This window comes from Cyanistes caeruleus, chromosome 3 (genome assembly GCF_971803275.1).
Source record: "Cyanistes caeruleus chromosome 3, bCyaCae1.hap1.1, whole genome shotgun sequence".
NCBI classification, from domain to species: domain Eukaryota; kingdom Metazoa; phylum Chordata; class Aves; order Passeriformes; family Paridae; genus Cyanistes; species Cyanistes caeruleus.
The window spans coordinates 27,584,246-27,601,725 of NC_141703.1; the positions used below are offsets into that span (position 1 = coordinate 27,584,246).

General features: G+C 39.0%; 1 long non-coding RNA gene across 1 annotated transcript; it reads right to left on the minus strand.

Moving 5' to 3' along the window:
- Window positions 1–7,742: 7,742 nt before the first annotated feature.
- Window positions 7,743–16,852, minus strand: LOC111922687 (uncharacterized). The gene is made up of 4 exons (XR_015284283.1): window positions 11,826–16,852; window positions 9,235–9,427; window positions 8,602–8,780; window positions 7,743–7,937 (listed from the first exon to the last, which is right to left on the minus strand). It is a non-coding gene; the product is annotated as an uncharacterized LOC111922687 (long non-coding RNA).
- Between the last annotated feature and the right edge of the window lie 628 nt (window positions 16,853–17,480).

A 17,480-nucleotide genomic window follows, 5' to 3' on the forward strand; every position in this document is an offset into this window, starting at 1 on the left:
TGACTCTTCACTGAATAATTTATTCAAATATTAATGACAAACCAGATCAAATAAGTTATGGGTTCAGTACTTTTTCAGTGTAGTCACTGGCCCTAAAACCTATTACAGGCTTTAATTTATAATACATGCAGCTCTATATATAACAATTTAACAAGCATCGTGAATTATGGAAATACAATTTTATCAAAGGTGACATTGTAAACCTCAAAAAATGAGTTTCCAGCAGTTCAGAGAGACACAAGTATTCCAAAATCGAGTGATAGCCCCATAATTCAAAGCACATCTACATTTTAATTAGTACTGAGATTTGGTGTAACAGTAAATCTTTCCTTTTCACTACATACCCTTATTTGTCCTCTTTCTAATTTAGTCCCTCTCTGCATAACCACTTCTTCTCCTCCCAATCCTGCCATTGTTCCTGTCCAGTTCCCACTACACCCTCTCAGTAGATATCCATGCATATCAGGGCAGAGTTAAGCTCCATCTAAGACAAATGCCAAAATTCTTGCCTATAAGGCAAGGGAGTAGTCCTGTTGAAACCACTGGGACAATGACACATCTTGACCAGTGCTCAAGGGACTTGGAGACTGACTAAGGGGGGGATGCCAGAGTGATCCTATTCCCTGTCGCTTTTCACACACTGGGCACACAATAAATTCCCAATGTTATTTAATCATATGCTGTTTTTTACAGAAAAAGGAAGAGAATCTGTTCTCCCCTACTCTTCACACTGGCAATTGTTTTTCAGTAAGTTTGCCTAATTTTATCTTTGACGAATACATATATGATTTAAAAGATGAAGGTAGGTGATTTTGCTGCTGTTCAAAAAAGATGGTTTTCACCCCTCTCTAAATAATTGTACTTTTTCTGAATATCTATCATTTCACTTCTTACTGTCCAGGAAAGCTTCTTACTGCCAGCCTCAGGTTCGGAGTGTTTACATTGTCATTGTGCTCACAGAATAGTGAACAAAGATTGGAAAGGAAATCGTGTGCCCTGAAGCATGCTAGCTTAAAAAGAGAACCCAGTTCCACCACATAAAATACATCTGTCTTGAACACATCAAGAAAAGCACTTTGACACTACTCACTTCTGAAAAATTGCATTAAACCCCCTCCTACCCTATCCCTGTGTAGTGGTTTGGTTTTTTTTTCGAAAAGTGGGTTTAACACTATTTTTTGGATGGAAATTTAGAGGCACAAAACTGAGAAGGAATATGCTCAATTGTGTTTGGTACTCTAATTTTTCTCCTCCTTCCCTTTTCCCTACCCTTTAAGCTCTCTGGTTGCTTCAGCCTCTCTTTTTCCTGCAGACTGAGGCCAAATGTTGAGGAATCAGCTTGTGGTGCCTTGACCACAGTTACGGAGTCCCAGGTGCAGGAGAAATTTCTTCCCATACTTAAAAAGTCACTTCAATTTTCCTTCAAAAGAGAGGACTGTCTAGAGATCAGTACTGCCAGAACAGTTTAATTCTGTTTAGAAAATGTGTTCTGTGTACATTGAGTTTAACCACTAGCTGGAGTACTGCAGATATTGTGATGTGGCTGCCTCCCCTGTTTTCTTGCCCAACCCATTTCATAAAGGACTGTAGGTAGCTAGTGCTGTTACTTTGAGAGTGTGTCAAGTTGACAAAAGGAGCATCTCAGGTTTTTCTCATTTGTAGCTTTCTAGTTAGGAGAATTCCTCTTCTATCAGCAGATTTTAACAGCTCTTCTGAGGACTGAAGCTAGCTGAGCTAGGACTCAGCTTCCAGATTAATAAAATTAATTGTCTCTAATGAAGGTTATCTTTCATTCTTCAATATTCCCATTTTGCTTACAGTGTTGAGTGCTTGGAAAGTGTCACACATTTTCTTCTTGCCTATTCTAAAGAAATTATATATTTGATTAAAAAAAATATGAGCCCTGCCAAAGCACTGGTCATTGTAGGTAAATGTAAAGATGAAAGAGTTTTAGGTGATGCAGTCTGGATCTGAGAGAAGGGAATGTTCTGATCTCAGTTGGGCCTACCTTGAATAGCTGGAAACAGGTGACCTCTCAAGGTCTTTTACAAACTGAGCTGCTCCATGAGTCTACGATACTCTTCCCTACTAAGAAAACTGCTTCCTCTCAATGATGCCAGTCATCCTGAGGCTAGTTCCTGGGACTGCATGAACTCAGCTTTTTTCATTCTGGATGAAGCTCACAGCTATAACATCACTCTGCGCTTGAAATACATAAAAAGCAGATACTACTTTGTTTAAAGTATATGAAAACCATTCTTTGTGCCACAAGTACAAGAGAATATGAATAAGATTTCTTATGTTTGTGATGTAAAAGATTAAATGAACAGTGCCTCATTTTCTGAAGAACAAGATCCAGTAAATTGAACAGGAGCAATGCCAACTGAAAGGACAAGATGTATATGTCTGTTTCAGGGCTTTGGAAGAGTTTTTTCAATTCCTCTAGCCTGCCTTTTCTCTGTCACAGCAGGAAAGACTTCAGAGAGGAATACCAGAGCAAACAGATATACAAACCCTTAATGACAGCAGTGGATCTTATTGCTACAATACACTCCAGGAATGTTATTCCCACCTTTAGCAATTTATGGCTGCTGCCATTTTTAAAAATAGTCAGAAGGAAGGGTGTTGTGCTTTGTGATATCAAAGTTCATCAGCACTAGGCACTGTGAGAGTAGTTTCCAGCTGCAAGCGTGTGAACTTTAATTCTTCTGAAGCTGTTTAATCTTCTAAAAGAGTTTTGTTCCCTTCATGTGCCTTTTCTCAGCTTTCTTAAAAGCCCCTTTCCTCTCATATGAAACATGATTTCACAAACGGACTGCCAGGACACATTGAATCCTAAGGCTCCTACACCCAGAAAGGCAAAAATAGAGTGGAACATTCACCCCCAAAGCACCTATCCTGCCATAAAAAGATTTTTATTGTGGCAGCTCTCTTTTATCTTACTGTGCTTTTAAAATAGAATGCTGAGTTATTTTCTTAAAAGTATGAGAAAGCTCTCAGGCATTTTAGCCTTCTTGGTAAAGTAATATCTGTTGCCATTTCCAGATATTTTGAGTGATACCTTATGTATCATCTAGTTGTGGGTGAGGCACTTGAGAGAAAGCCAGGATGATGGAATTGTGTGTTCTGGCAAGGCAATCCTACCTGGTTTGCCTAAACACTGAGAACTACACTCTAGGGGTTGAATTGTAATGCATCTCTTGACAAAAACAAGGGGAGTCCAATTTTTATGAGAGCCATGAGACATTGCAATATTATCATCAAATAATGTTATTAACATTTTCAGAAAAAGGGCTCTCGTCACTGGGCAAAACCTGAACTCATTGAAGCCCAAACATACACCCCCACCCCATCATTCTGTTGAAATATTCAAGCCTCAGCAGCAATCGTTGAAAAGTTCAGGAATGGAAACAACTAGGTTTTTTTTTAAAAAAAACCAACTATGCTGTTGCAAAGAAATAAATTAAAAATCACTGTTAAATTGAGACTATTGAGACCAGTGTATGGTTATACTCCTCAGAGCCCCTTCTCAAGCAGAGACTTACTAGCCATTTGTGCTTATGAAGTCTGTGTTAAAAGCCTCAGTCCAAGACCCAGAAAGCTCTGAAGGGACAGAGAGGAAGTTTCTTTCTACTTCTTAGAAAGTTTCTTAAATTCTTGTGTTTACAAGGAAAAAACAATCCAGTTTAGGCAAGTATAAATGTGTTGTCTGCCACAATCAGCAGATTTTTTAAACTGGGCTGTTCCTAAAAGAAATGCAAACACTTTCAGGGTGGGTGCAGGTTACAAGCACCTGGCCATGAGGCCCTCAAGCTCACATTGCTTCTTTTAAATGCAGTCACAATTTAGGGATAGAAATCCTTGAAGGCAATGACTTCAGAGCTAGAATGGGAGAGAAGATATTGGACCTTTACTCTGCAGACACAAAAAAAATTACTGTAAAGGATTATTGCTTAGAAGTTCATTGTCATAGGCTGTAATCTGGTGCAACAGCATTAGACTGTGGTCACAGCTGATCCCTTGGATCAGTGTAATGGGAACAGACAGCAGTAAAACTATGTGGCCATGATGCCTTCTAAGCCTGGATCCAAGTAGAGAGCAAAGAGGAGGAGCAAAAGTGTGACATTTGTATAAACATTAAAGTAGAAGAAATGTTAAATATTAAGCTGAATCCATACAAAAGAAGTAAAAAAGTAATTTAGGAGATTTGTGGTTCAGTTAAGAACTCTGCAAATTACTCTGTTAATGTTAAATTGGGGTGAAAATAGGTCTAATACATAGTAATGAAGCTGAAACAGCCTGCAGAGTTAAATGGGCAAGTCCGTCATTCCATGTTAGCGTGAGCGGAAATCAGGAGAGGCAAAGGGTGGATAGACAAAATGATAGCATTGGCAGACAAAAGCTGTGGCAAGCTGTTCACCAGATATTCAGTCTCTGCTGAGCAAACTCATCACTGGCTTGCTCTGAAAAGCTCACAAATTCCCTGCCTTTCACCTTTAGGACAGAATGAAAGACATGCTGGCCAGCTGCCAACTGCTAATTCAAGTGCTTTATTGACAGTAATTCAGCCAGGGAGAGACAAGGAGTTTGTGTGGATCCAGAAGAGAATCTTTATGTTTTTCCTGGAGATTTCTCAGTTGACCCTGACTAATCTCTTCTTACTGGATTTGCACCCCTAGAAACCTTTCTTTGAAGAAAGTTTGCTCACCAAAGGAAACTGTCCAGACCATCACAGGTTGGAGAGACAGTCACTGAAGGGAAAAAAAAATCAATCCTTGTTGACCAATGGAAATTCATGAGAGCTTCTCTAAAGCCTTATAAAAACATGTCTTTTTAGCAATGTACACAGTATATAGGGCCAAACCTGGCCATCCTCATCCAGGACTCCATGGAGAGCATGGAGGGGTTTTCTGAACTTTTGGCTAAGTTTTTCTTATTCTTCCTCAGCCCCTTGCGCTGCCCAATGCCAGCATTTCATTGAGACAAGAAGAGACAGACAATTTTTCCCATAGGGAATCATCTCCAAAGTGGAATCCAAATGAAATAGCTCCCGAGTGGCAGATGGAGTCGTGGCAGTGCAGTGTGGCAGTGACTGGCTGCGTGGACCAGCAAGGAAAGCAGAGGGGCCAAAAGGATGTGAACACTGCCTCTTCCTTGTGCCTGAGGACAGAGGGAGGGAGAGAGCTTCAGACCCTATGAAGAAGCTATGATGGGCTTGGGGTTAACAGTCCACTGTTTGAAAGTACTTAATTTTGTTCCATGTTTTTAATCCTGAGGGTGCTGGTGGGAGGTGTGCTCCTTGACTTCTGTTTCTGCTTTGAACACGATGCAAAATTCACATTCCTTGGTGTAAAATTCTGCCTTTACTCTTCCTTCATCTGCCTGTCCTAGATTACTTGCAGTCCATGGTCTGATCAAATTATAGAACACATAAAAAGAAACTTTCTGTTCAAGTGGCAAATCAGGCAGACTTAGGGTTTGATTTAATATAGACTGTGTCTTATGTTAAGAAATTATTTTGCTTATTCATTTTGTGTTGGCATCCTGATTTGGTATCTGAACAGGTTACATAAGTTATTAAAATTTTATTTTCCTTCCAAACTTTATGCTTCATTCCTACACTTGTATCAATGTACTGTATTTTCCTGACCATGTATTTAGAAGTGAAAAAATATGAATATTAAATTTATATGACCTTTACCATCCAAAAAAAAATAAATTGGCTCATGTACTTTACACTGGCATTTGAAATGAGTTATTTGGTCTGCACTGACAACTGTGTAGGGGAGAGTTAAGTCAACAGTGCAGTATTGATGGAAAAACAAGCTTAATAATATTAAAAACCATTTCAGATAGAAAGAGCAGATAGCAGCTCAGTCTTCTTGAGATCATGGTTTATGTTTTTGTCCTCCCTGAAATGATGTTTGAAAGCTGCAATCTCCTGTCTTTATTTTCCAGTGCAAGAAGGATGAATAATAAGAGAAAATAAGAGGTCAGAAAACAGGAAGAACCTCTCCAGGAATCTCTAAATGCCTGTAAGTACATGCATGCACACCAGCACAGTTTCAGGCTTGCATTAAATACCCAAATGCAAATGGTTGTGTGTGTGTGTGTGTGTTTGTATTAAATGCGCTAGGTAAAAAATATCATACTGATATTAAAAAAAAAAAATCTTCTGCTGATATGATCATTAAGGTGATACTTTTAGCAGAACTGTCGGCTGTCACATCTCTTGAATCGAGTGAATAGTTCTCATGTCAAAGGTGAATTTCTGAGACAGGCACTCCTTTTAGTCTGAATTCCTAGGGAAAAAGGTGCATGTTCCTCAAGTACATGTGACAACTCTTTTTTTCAAATCCATCATCCCTTTTCACAGAGGCAGATAGATAATTTCTGGCAAAGCTGCTCAAGGTGAGGGGCAGCTTAGAAGAGAGGCACCTCCTGCTGTTTACTGAGGGCAGGATGGAGCACTCACCTTTCCTCCAGGCTCTGCAGCCTCGAGTGTGCATGCAGGGCTGTCTGGGGGCAGGGGATGGGGAAAATATCTGGGGATAGCCAAGAGGAATGTGTAGAAGATGTGGAGTGCTTCCCAAGGCGGTTAGAAGGGGTGTGGGAAGCACAGGAGAGTGAAAGATCTGTGCTCTGATGGTCAGCTCACATTGTTTGACTTCTTACCAAATAACATATTCCTCCATTCTTCTCACTACCCTACCATTCCATGATTTTTTACAGCTACCTGAGTAATTCTTTATCTAAGATGTGTGGTTTATCTCTTGTTCTGAGGGATCCCAGCCATTTCTCCCCACCTGATTTTCTAAGGAGAGGATATGGGTGAGCACATTTGTGTTTGCCTTCATCTCCTCCGTAACCGTAAAACTCATGGCTCACCTCAGTTAAAGGATGGGGGAAGAAAAGAAACCTCAGAAATATTAAATTCTTATATCTTCAATGAAATTTAGCTTCAGGTGAGAAGAGAAATGTCTTTAATATTCTGACCAAGGAAAAGGACTACATGTCACATCCTCAGACAGGGAAATCTGTAAGTTAATGAATGAGACTTTATCACTGTCTTTGCTGCAGAAAAGTTACACCAAAAATCCCAGTCCAGCCTGAGATACCAATGTGGGCTGAACCTTGTGCTTAGAAGACAGAGGGTTTCCTCCTAAAAGGTGAGACTGGGGAGACACAATTTACTACAGAGGAGAATACACAGTGTGGTTTTTTTTCAGAACTTTCCTCACTTTCTTACGTTTTTCCCCTTCCTTTGAAATGAATCATTCACTCTGTGTCACTCTTCCACATTAGATTGTACCAGTTTGATTTTGTGTGATGCGGGGGAGAGGGGGAAGCAGCGATGAGATGTGACATGCACTTTATCTTGAGTATTATTTGTGTCTACAAGAGTGGGGGGAGATAAAACCTCGGAAAGGCCCGTCGTAAAGGATAGTCATTACTTTGTAAGTGCTTACGCAAATGTGCTGGAGGATTACATTTGGGAAAAAGCTTTTCAGGCTGTCACAGGCTCCACACACATTTTCTCTCTGAGAGCCCAGTTAATCAGAGCACACTGACAGAAGGGTGGGGATGATGCAAATTTACAAGTTAGAGGCTTGGTGACTGACAGACACAACACATAATACGTGAGAAGGCACAATTCGTGAGAATGCTTTCCCCAAATTTACAGTACTTTGGCAACAGATAAGAGTATAATTCCAGCTTTATTATTAAGTCATCTTGTAGAGTATATTATTTTAGTGTTACTTCTTTTATTGAACAAATCAGAAAGTATTCCTCTCTTTGAGAGAGTAATGAGTTTATAGCTTTGGGGAGAAAGGAGGGAGGGCACAGCACTTTTCTCAGGAAGTGTCAAAATTCCAGGTAGACCACAGGACTCAATATCTCCATTCTGCAATAACTGAGAAATTGTCTTGGAGAAGCTAAAGGAAAAAGTTAAATGGAGGCATAGGTATGAAAGCATGAAATCTGACATTTCCTATTTAACCACAAACCTGCAACAGACCTAAAGCATGGTGGAAGGAGGGGAATCTGTAGTAGTAGCATTCTAAATAACATTCTGCACTCTAAGAGCTCATGAAAGCAACTTATAGTGGTATTTATGGTGTGTTACACCATTTGCAGCATTTTCTCCGAACGTTCATTGTTTTTCTAGAGAATGGTGTTTCTTTCTGACATTAACTCAAAACTATTAGGAATTTGATATCAAGTCCTACATATAACAGCCTTGATGTTTAATACTGAATAATTTCTAAAAAGTCCCAAAATTCTGGAAGGGTGGGCAGTGTTTCAACAATGAGATATACCGAGACAGATATAAAGTGGTAAAACACAGCAGTAAGTTGTTATTCCTGTTTCACATTATTCCTACATTATGTATTTCAGGGCTTTAATTTCCTAATAAGTTTCCATAGCATATTCACTTTTCTCTCTGAGAAGATTTCAGCACTAATATTTTAAATTTTTTTTTATCTGTCCACTATGCAAAGGACATCTATTTAATCAAACAGTAAAAATAATTATACCATATGAGAAAGCTGACATCCAACCAGAGAACTCTAAATAACAAACACTTGAAGTACTCACTACAGTCAGGCTCAGATGTGTTTGGAAAAAGCTCTTCATCAACCAAATAATAAAAGCCATGATCAATTCACAGATAATTCTCCAAGAGATAAAGGGTCAAATCTGATGAATGAATTGTTCATGAGGGCCGTTTTGATGAGCTATAATTATGTGAGCAAAATCCCATCATCTTTTGTCTCCTGATTGCATGATAACCACATAAAAGGAAGAGAATAGAAAGGAGATTAAGTTCTTGCAGTCAGTAAGATATGTTGTATTGATTCTGAGTTGTTTCTAGGTAAATAATTAAACCATGATTTCACTGTTGATTTTATTTGCCTGCTGTGTGTAAAGGTTACTTAGATGCATCAGTGAAAAATTAATTAATATATTTCTGCCACTTCTCAAATAATGGAAATCCATAAAAAATAAAATTACTGCAGCGGTTTGAAACCACTCATTAATGATCTACCTCAGCTTCAGAAAATGTCTCAGTAGTCTAATGGTCCTGACAGAGCAGACTTTTTTTTTTTTTTTTTTTTTTTTTTTTCCCAAGTCTTCACTATAGTTGCTGAAAAAAATAAATATCTATGAATGGATGATGTAGCTTAACCAGATTTGATGTGCTGAGGTTTACCAGGGCTATATACTCACCTTGTGTGTTCTTGGTGCCCCACCTGGCAGAACCCTTGCCTGTGTAGATCCAGGGCATTTCTCATACACTGCACCAAGGGAAGGGCAAAGCTGAGCAAACTGAGGATGTCACGCAGAGGTTATCAACCAAAGCTGCTGTACCCTTTCCTTTCCCACAAAAAATCTTAGCTGCAATGTCACATGTACCTACGAACTGCAGGAAAAGACAAAAGGCAGTGAAGGTCTGAATGATGAAGCCTCTGAGTAATTAGCATGGTAAAACCTGAGGCATATTTGTTCGCACCACATCCATGCTAATTGCCCATTTACCAGGCTAATTTAACATCAGTTATTTCTGGGTTCATTCCATCAGTATATTTCCCTTGTAACTAGGCTACTGTAATTTCAACATCAACTGTGTTTTGACTTATATTTGCTTGTAACCCTTAAATATCCACAGGGGAGCTCAATTTCCTGTGAGTTTTACCATTTAAATGCCTTACATATAAAAGCTGGGGAATTTGAATTTCAGATAGTGACATGCCCGTTTCAAGGACACGATATAGTAACTCCTGATCACCATGTGGTCACCTAATGCAGTTTTGAAAGTTCTGTTTTCTGCACATTTCGTACTATTTAATTTCCCCCAAAATTCAATCATTCAAAAAGGTCTCCCAGTCATTAAAGTGATTAGTTTCTTTTGTGCATTTGAATGATTGTGGTAAATAAGAATTAGAAAACACAAATGTTATCGTATAATGTGAAATAGAAATTAATTTGCAAGGAGATTAACTAATTGATCTGGTATGTCCTTTCCAATTTTAATGTATTGGCTTCTGTGATATTTATAGGCATTATTTGTAGGATACTAAGTTTCACTTTTACTTTTGGGGAAAGATGAATGTTACTTTTTACATTGATGAAACCAAATAAGAGATTTGTAGTGGTTTTGACATTAAAACATTATGCTTTCATTTGAAGCTATGAATGGAAATATTAGCTATTCTGAAAACCTAAAACCAAAAATACACTGGTGGATTTCCTGGTACTTGTCTGAGAGAAAAATGACTTACCAAATGGTGCCCAAAATCTCTGGACTCCCTTAGCATCATAAGTGCTCTGGGGATTTTGGGATATAAGTAAACATACAGGGCTCCAATGTGGTATAAACATGATAGGTTGTTTTAGTGATAGTTTTCAGTGTTGGATCCACACATGATTGCAACATATTTTACAGTAATCAAGGATCAATGAGAAATACCACATGTACATGCTTAATATTACCTACTAAGAATGAGGATGTGTATTTCTTACCTGTATGCTTAAAACAGATAAGGTGAAAAGCTCCAAATGGATCAAAAAATGGATCCAGATAGTTTATTTACATTTCAGGCCCAGTATATCCTCCCTGAAACACAAAACTTAGAAACACCCTGTGCAGCTGCTGTCTTTCTCTGGAGACACCAGAAATCCATGGTGTTTGATATTCTGCTTGCAGAGAGCTATGAAATCTTAAGCACTCACCAATAAGGGGGCAATGAATGGTCTGCCTGAAGACCATGGGGAAGAAAAATGCCTGTCTCATCCTAAGGTAGCTTTTCTATCCATGAGGACAATGGATGGAGGAAGTTTGTCACTCCTCCTCTGAGAAAGTGATGGGAGATGGGTTGTGTCATTGTTTTCCACAAGTCATGTCTAAGAGTTGTCACACCTGGTGGAATTCAAAAGGTACTTATCCCTGCAATTTCCATTTGTAACCATAGTGGGTTTAGGGTTTAGGGGCTACACCTATCAGACAGGTTCTTAAAGCACAGGTGAGACTGGGATTACAGCCTGGAACCGGGGGAGACTGCAGGCTACTGTGAATGCATTACAACAAACGAAGTTTTAAAAGAAAAAAATGGAAGGTACATGCAAAGATGTCCTTTGCATGGCAGGGGAACACTGTCTTGGCAGCTGGAAGTCACTGCTTGTCAGCTGAGCTTTCCAAAGTCGTAGGTGTGTAACCAGTCCCCGGTACATGTGAGAGGAATGTTCTTAACTCCTCAGCAGAAGAGTACAAGGAGGAAATGTCACGGTTACATTGCCCAGCTGTGTGCTTTAAAAAATAAATGGGTTTTGTGTCTAACTCCAGCTTGAAGAGGTGAATCTTGAGGACAAGAAGATGGGTTTTCTTCTTTATATCTATGTTTATATGCCTCTATTTTATCTATGCTTCCTGGTGGTGCTCCTCATTCAGCAACATGCCAAGTGTGTTCCCTTGAAGTAAGATATCTGTGAGGTATTAGGAGGGTGGAAAACCCAGCAGAGGGCAAAGTACTTTGCTGCAAGTTGTTCTATTTAATGGATGGAGGACATTAAATTTCTATGCTTTATAGAAAACAGTGAGCATACATTTCTTTCAAAAAGACTCGAAACCTGGATAGTTCCCTTCTGTCATTTCCTCAAAAGTTTGAAATAGGAAATGGAAGCAATTAAAGCTACAGAAAGATATTTTTGAACCACAGTCTTACCTGCTTTTTTAAATCCCTGACCCAAATTTTCCAAAAAAAAGGAGATGTTCAACTATAAAATTAAAAACTGAATAGAGAACAATCTTCAGAAAAACAAACCTGAGAGGGCCAGTTGGTAATTCCTCCATAAAAAGTGCCTGAAAAGTAGAAACCAAGAAAGTTACAACCTTTTTCCATGTTAACATTATCATCAATATACCACAGAAAGTGAGAAATGCAAAGCAATTACTGCAGCAGGAAAAAGATACAAAGAGATGTATCAAAATGCCTTGAATCTCTGCATTTGCATACCACTACCAGAAGAAGAGAGCATATGGAGGACTTGATCAAAACCAGAACATACATTTTACACAAGAGACTTTATACAGATGCGCTAAATTTACAAAGGCAACTGAAGGATGTTTCAGACAGACTTGACAGATTACAGGCTGCTGCTGTTACTGTCACAATCTCTGTGTAAATCTGGTTTAACAACAAGGAACTGACACTACTCAAGGACAAAACTGAAAAACAATTCAGAGGTGCTGTAGAACTTTTCCCATTACAAGTACCAAGGTAGCCAAATACAAAGGTCCTTAAATATAGGGGTCATAGACTGAAACCAAATTGGAGAAAAAGATATATCATGTCAAAAGTCTTATTTTGCATTCAGTTTTTCATGCATTGAAATGACAGATATAGGGAAATATACAGCAGCAAAGATTTTTTACCTCTGCTTAAAGGACTTGTCAGCTCAGAATCATTTGAATGATTTCAGCTATTTTGACTGAAATTTTATAGTGGTTGAGAAGATGACAGATAAAGTGCAAAACCATAACCAATTCCAAAGAAGGCTAAATTGAGTAGGGACCTAAATATCCCCTTCTTCTCATTGTCTAAGTTTAAAGTATAAAAGCACATTTAAAAGAGATTACAACTCTGGTTACTGGAGGATTATATCTGTCAGACTGAGTGAAAGCATAAAAGGAGGTGTCTGAAAAAGTCAGATTTTGTAAGAACTTTAAAAACAAAAAGCCCAGTGCTTCTCCTCAGGTAGTAACCTGCTCCACTCATTTTTGTTTTGACACAGTAGCAGTGCTGGGAAGCAGCACTATGCTTCCTGTGCAGTTGCATTCCTTCTAGGTGGTGGCCATGGCTCCTGAAGTCTCTAGCTGATCTCTTCTGCCTCCAAGTATCTCTTCTCTCCCTTGGATCCCAGTGTCTTCCTTGAGTGCTCATATTTCCAATGCACAGCTTCTTGAGCTGTGCTTTGCACCCACAGAGAGCTACAGCCTGTCATTTCCCTAAACTTTGGGGAAGTTTGGGGAACATCTCTGCCCTCTTAACAAAAAGCCTGATTACAAGTTGGACAGCAGACAGTGGTGCTGACCAAAAGATGTGGCATGCAGTACAACTGGAGACCCTCACATACAACATTGAAGGAACCAGGGAAGCAACCTTACCTGTGTGGGTCAATGGAAGGACTTGAGGCAGCAGTAGAGGAAACAGTGATGGTAGTAGGGAAGCAGCTGATGGCTGAACTGTGGCTGAGAATCTTTCAGAATGACAGATGTAAGAAATTTCTAAAAACCTAAAGTAGTACTGTGGTAGCAGTAAACAGATACGAGGCACCATGCAAAATGCCAGCAGCTCCTCACAGAGTTCATTTCCTGGGTTATTTTCCTGTTTTGTCACAATTGCTCATGGATTACTGTGAACTCTTAGGATGAACTGACTCTTGTCCCGGCTGTGCTACGGAGTGCCATCAGAACACCTGCACTACCTTCAGGAGAAGCAGTAACTATTGTGGAACTACTCCCATTTATAACTTGATGGATCAGTAATGTATAAACACACTGTATTTATGGTCTAAGGAAACTCAAAGGTGTTTTCCCCTCTTTTCCTCATATTTGTTTCTTCAGAGTGCTTTAATTGTACTCAGACCTGTATTGGGAGTGCAGAGCAAGTGAAGGATTTTCTGTTTATTTTTTTCTTTGAAGGTATTTGCTTTGTATCCATTATGGAAAAACAGACCTGGATTGAGTCTATACACCTTCTCCTAGGAATTATATTCTTCACAGGTCATTTGCACAACAAAAGGCCATAGCCCTTACAGTTTCAATCCTTTATGCAGGCACTTCTTAAAGTTATGATATTTTGTGCATTCAATATGGACAAACCAGTTAAAATTAAATGACAGTTATTAAAAAGTATTAACACATTTCCAGACACAGTAGCAATAAAAATGTGTGAAAAAATAATTTTTAGGCACCATTGTCTGTTGCTTCTGCAAGATGAAAAGCATACCAAAATGTCAAAGTCTTCTTAGAGGCATTTAATTAGAGTAATTTTGCACCATGCTGTTGTTACTGTCTGTGAGTCACCAGTACAGAATACAACAGGCCATTTAGGTCCTAGTGCAGTTTGGCAAGTATTTGTTATAAGTTTTTAATTTTCCAAGTTACTTTTCTGAGTGAAGAAATGGGAAAGTTTTCTAAATGGAGGTTATGGAACCTCTTCTGCCAGTTTACCCCTTTATGATATTATGCAGGTTTCAGTTTTCCATGGATCTGTCTGACACTAATCCTGACATATTTTTGGGCCTGCACCAAGACTGCTCCTGTGACAAACACTATGTAAGTAAAAAAATTTACCCTACTTTAAGTAGTCTCTACTTCCCTTAAATCTAGGACAATTTCAGTCTAACATAGAGGCTTAAATTTGACATTTCACTGTTTTCATAGCCAAGAAATCACATTAACAATTGATGAGATGTAGGATAATTGTAACACTGGGCTTCACTGGACTGAAAATGATAGAAAAAAGGATCATATCAATTTGTCTGTAGTTCCACTGCGGTAGGTCAAGAAAATATTTTTAACACAAGTAAAACAAGCAAATGGTCAGAAGTCAGTCAACACTTTTCCCTCCAGCAGAATTGTGCATTGGAATGGATTTTTAGTTTTTATTCTCATATTGCTGAAAAATTAACACTGAAGTAGCATACTTTGATCATAAAAAGTTCTTTATGAGTTTGAGAGTGAAAATTGAGTCTCTTCCATGTAGTACTCAGCCACTCCACACCTTATGAAAGAGACACACAACACATCCCTGTGAACCTCTCTTAGATTCTTCCTGTGTTACTTTTATCTCACCCAGCTTGTTTAAAAGAGATTTTACAGCAAAAAACTTTTCCATGTGTGGTGGAATGCCTCAGCAGATATGAGGAACAGAATTGCTCTGTTGTTTCCATTGATGCATCTCCACCATGTCCAGTTTAGCTCTAGCTCAGGAGGGCTCCACACTCCTCCCTGAGAAGGGACAATACTTATTTTTATGTCTTAAGTAGCAAGCACTAAAATCATCAGTATCCATGCAGTTCCTCATACACACCTTGAACATGTAGGTGCAAAGAAAGAGGGAAGAACATGGATGGGAAGGAGGATAAAGATAGATGTCTTTTTCCTGTAGAGATCACATGGGATATAGGATAAAGACTGCTGAGCAGTCTGCATTTCCAAAGCAATCCCTTCTCCCTAGTTAACCCTCTAATATTCACTTCTAGACAAATATCTTTAAAGCATGCCTATACTGCAATGCTGGAAGACTGTGCTGTAACATTTTAGGTAGTGGAGATCACAGCAGCTCAGCAGCATGTAGCTCCTGATGAGCTGACTGGCAGGATTTATCAGCCTGGGAACCATGGTCTCGTGCTGCTGCCAAGACCACAGTCAGAACCAAGTGTTTTTTCGTGCTGCCTAGATCCAGCTATGCTGATCCAGGGTACCTCTCAGCAGGGCATCCATTACACAGGATAGATATTCCAATCCACATTTCTAGTCGCTTCCTTTATCTTCCCCCACTGTCCTGTTTTATTGCATCCATAAAGAGATTTCACAACCACACAGTTCTTCCCCAGTTTGTGTTCCACATCCTACTCTTTAGCATCCCTGATAGCTCTGCCTTTAGGAGCTTCTCAGTAATTCTTTGGTCCAGCTGGGAGTGAGGAAAGGTAATGCCTGACTGGGAGCTGGGTGGAGCAATAACCTGTTGATATTCTTCATATGATAGAAACTGACTGAGTAATTCACATGTGTGTATAATTTATAAAAATACATAGAGACATTTCTAGTGTTAAGCTTTAAAGACTAGGCTTTCTGCTGGGCTGAATTTGACGTTTAAATCAATTGAGTTATTAGGGATTTCTGGAGTGTGTGAGAAGCTTCTGAACTGTGATAGAAGATCCCTACAGCTTCCCTTCTTCCTACCTATGAAGAGTGTGTATTTTTGGTAACTGGCTAATGATTGATGAGACTGATTTCTCAAACATAGCTCATGTAATTACCTTTGCAATGGTTTGGTTTGCATGCCAATTACCAAATTCCAAAGTGAAGAAGCACTTGAAAGGTTCTCAGTTTCATTGTTTTTTTATTCCAATGATCTCACTGGTCCAGTAAAATCTATTACCTCTTTTTGTAAACCTAGCTTGGCTTATATGCTTACTATCACTATTATAATAACATTATTACTAAATATGTTATTTATATCATGTGCTTACTTCAACATGAATAATTTTCTTTTACAAAAAATTTCCTCTCAAACTTCCATTTCCCTTTGTTTTAGTACACAAATGGGGACTGACTGTGTTCCTCAGATAAATTCTGAAGCAGGTTCACCAGAATTAGTACTGCTTTCTGGTCACTACACCAGGGTAACTGAATTACCGGACCTGAGGCAACGTGGCAAACCTCTTGTTGCTGGTAGCACTTTGTTCCTTTAGTGCCTGCAAGTCTCAAAGCATGCAATGGAGGGATTAAAGGGGGAAGGATGACCAGCTGATTGACTTGGATGCTGAGAGCTGGGAGCAGATGTTTAACCTTGTGCCTGCCACCAGAGCATAAGGACTCGCACTGCCTCAGGATGCCTCCTCCCACCGCAGCCAGTGCAGCGCAGGACTCAATTTCCATTTTAATTACACAATCATTTATCAGTACTTGCCCATAATAAGCAGATAAAATCCTTCATCTCTCTTTAGTAGTGGATAATTCACTCACGTCTGCTAGCACTGATACTGTCTTTTCCAGGGGCCATACCTCAAGGTCTTTACTCAAGTTCCAACTTAGCTCCCACACTGACATGTTTCCTGTGAAAACAAAGAAGGTGAGTAGTGAGTCTAAAGATATCAGAGGCTTCTAATATTGTCCCAAGTCACCATTAAAGAAATACATTTTTCCTCCTGAGGTAGTTTCTTTCTCATCTTTGTTTTAATATCTGCTCTGAAGGCTATGGTCTTCCACTGTTACAGTTTTCATAGCCACTTTTTAGCCAGCTTATTATTTTTAAGGCAGATTGTTTGGGCATTTTTCACATGTGCTATTTTTATGCAGTTCTGATTTTGCCAGATCACTGTACTGATTCCTACCCATGGAGCTGGAATGTCCGAATATCATTGCACTCATGCAAGATTGAATTAATCCCATTTATTTAATTTTTAAATCTAAGATATATAAACACTATCATTTCAGAAATCCTGGTATAATTTCAAATTTCAAATGTATCTGAGTTAGTTTAAATTTAATTAGCTAGCACATCAGTATATTCTTAGGTTTTAATATCACTAACACTGCAGCCCAGGCATTTTTTCACAGGGACCATGCACAGTCTCTCAGGGCTGCAAACAGACACAGGCAGTAAAGTCTATATTCTGCAGTTTCTTATGCTTGAAAAATGACACTGAGTAGATCATGTTCACTTATTAGTTGCCTAACTTCTACT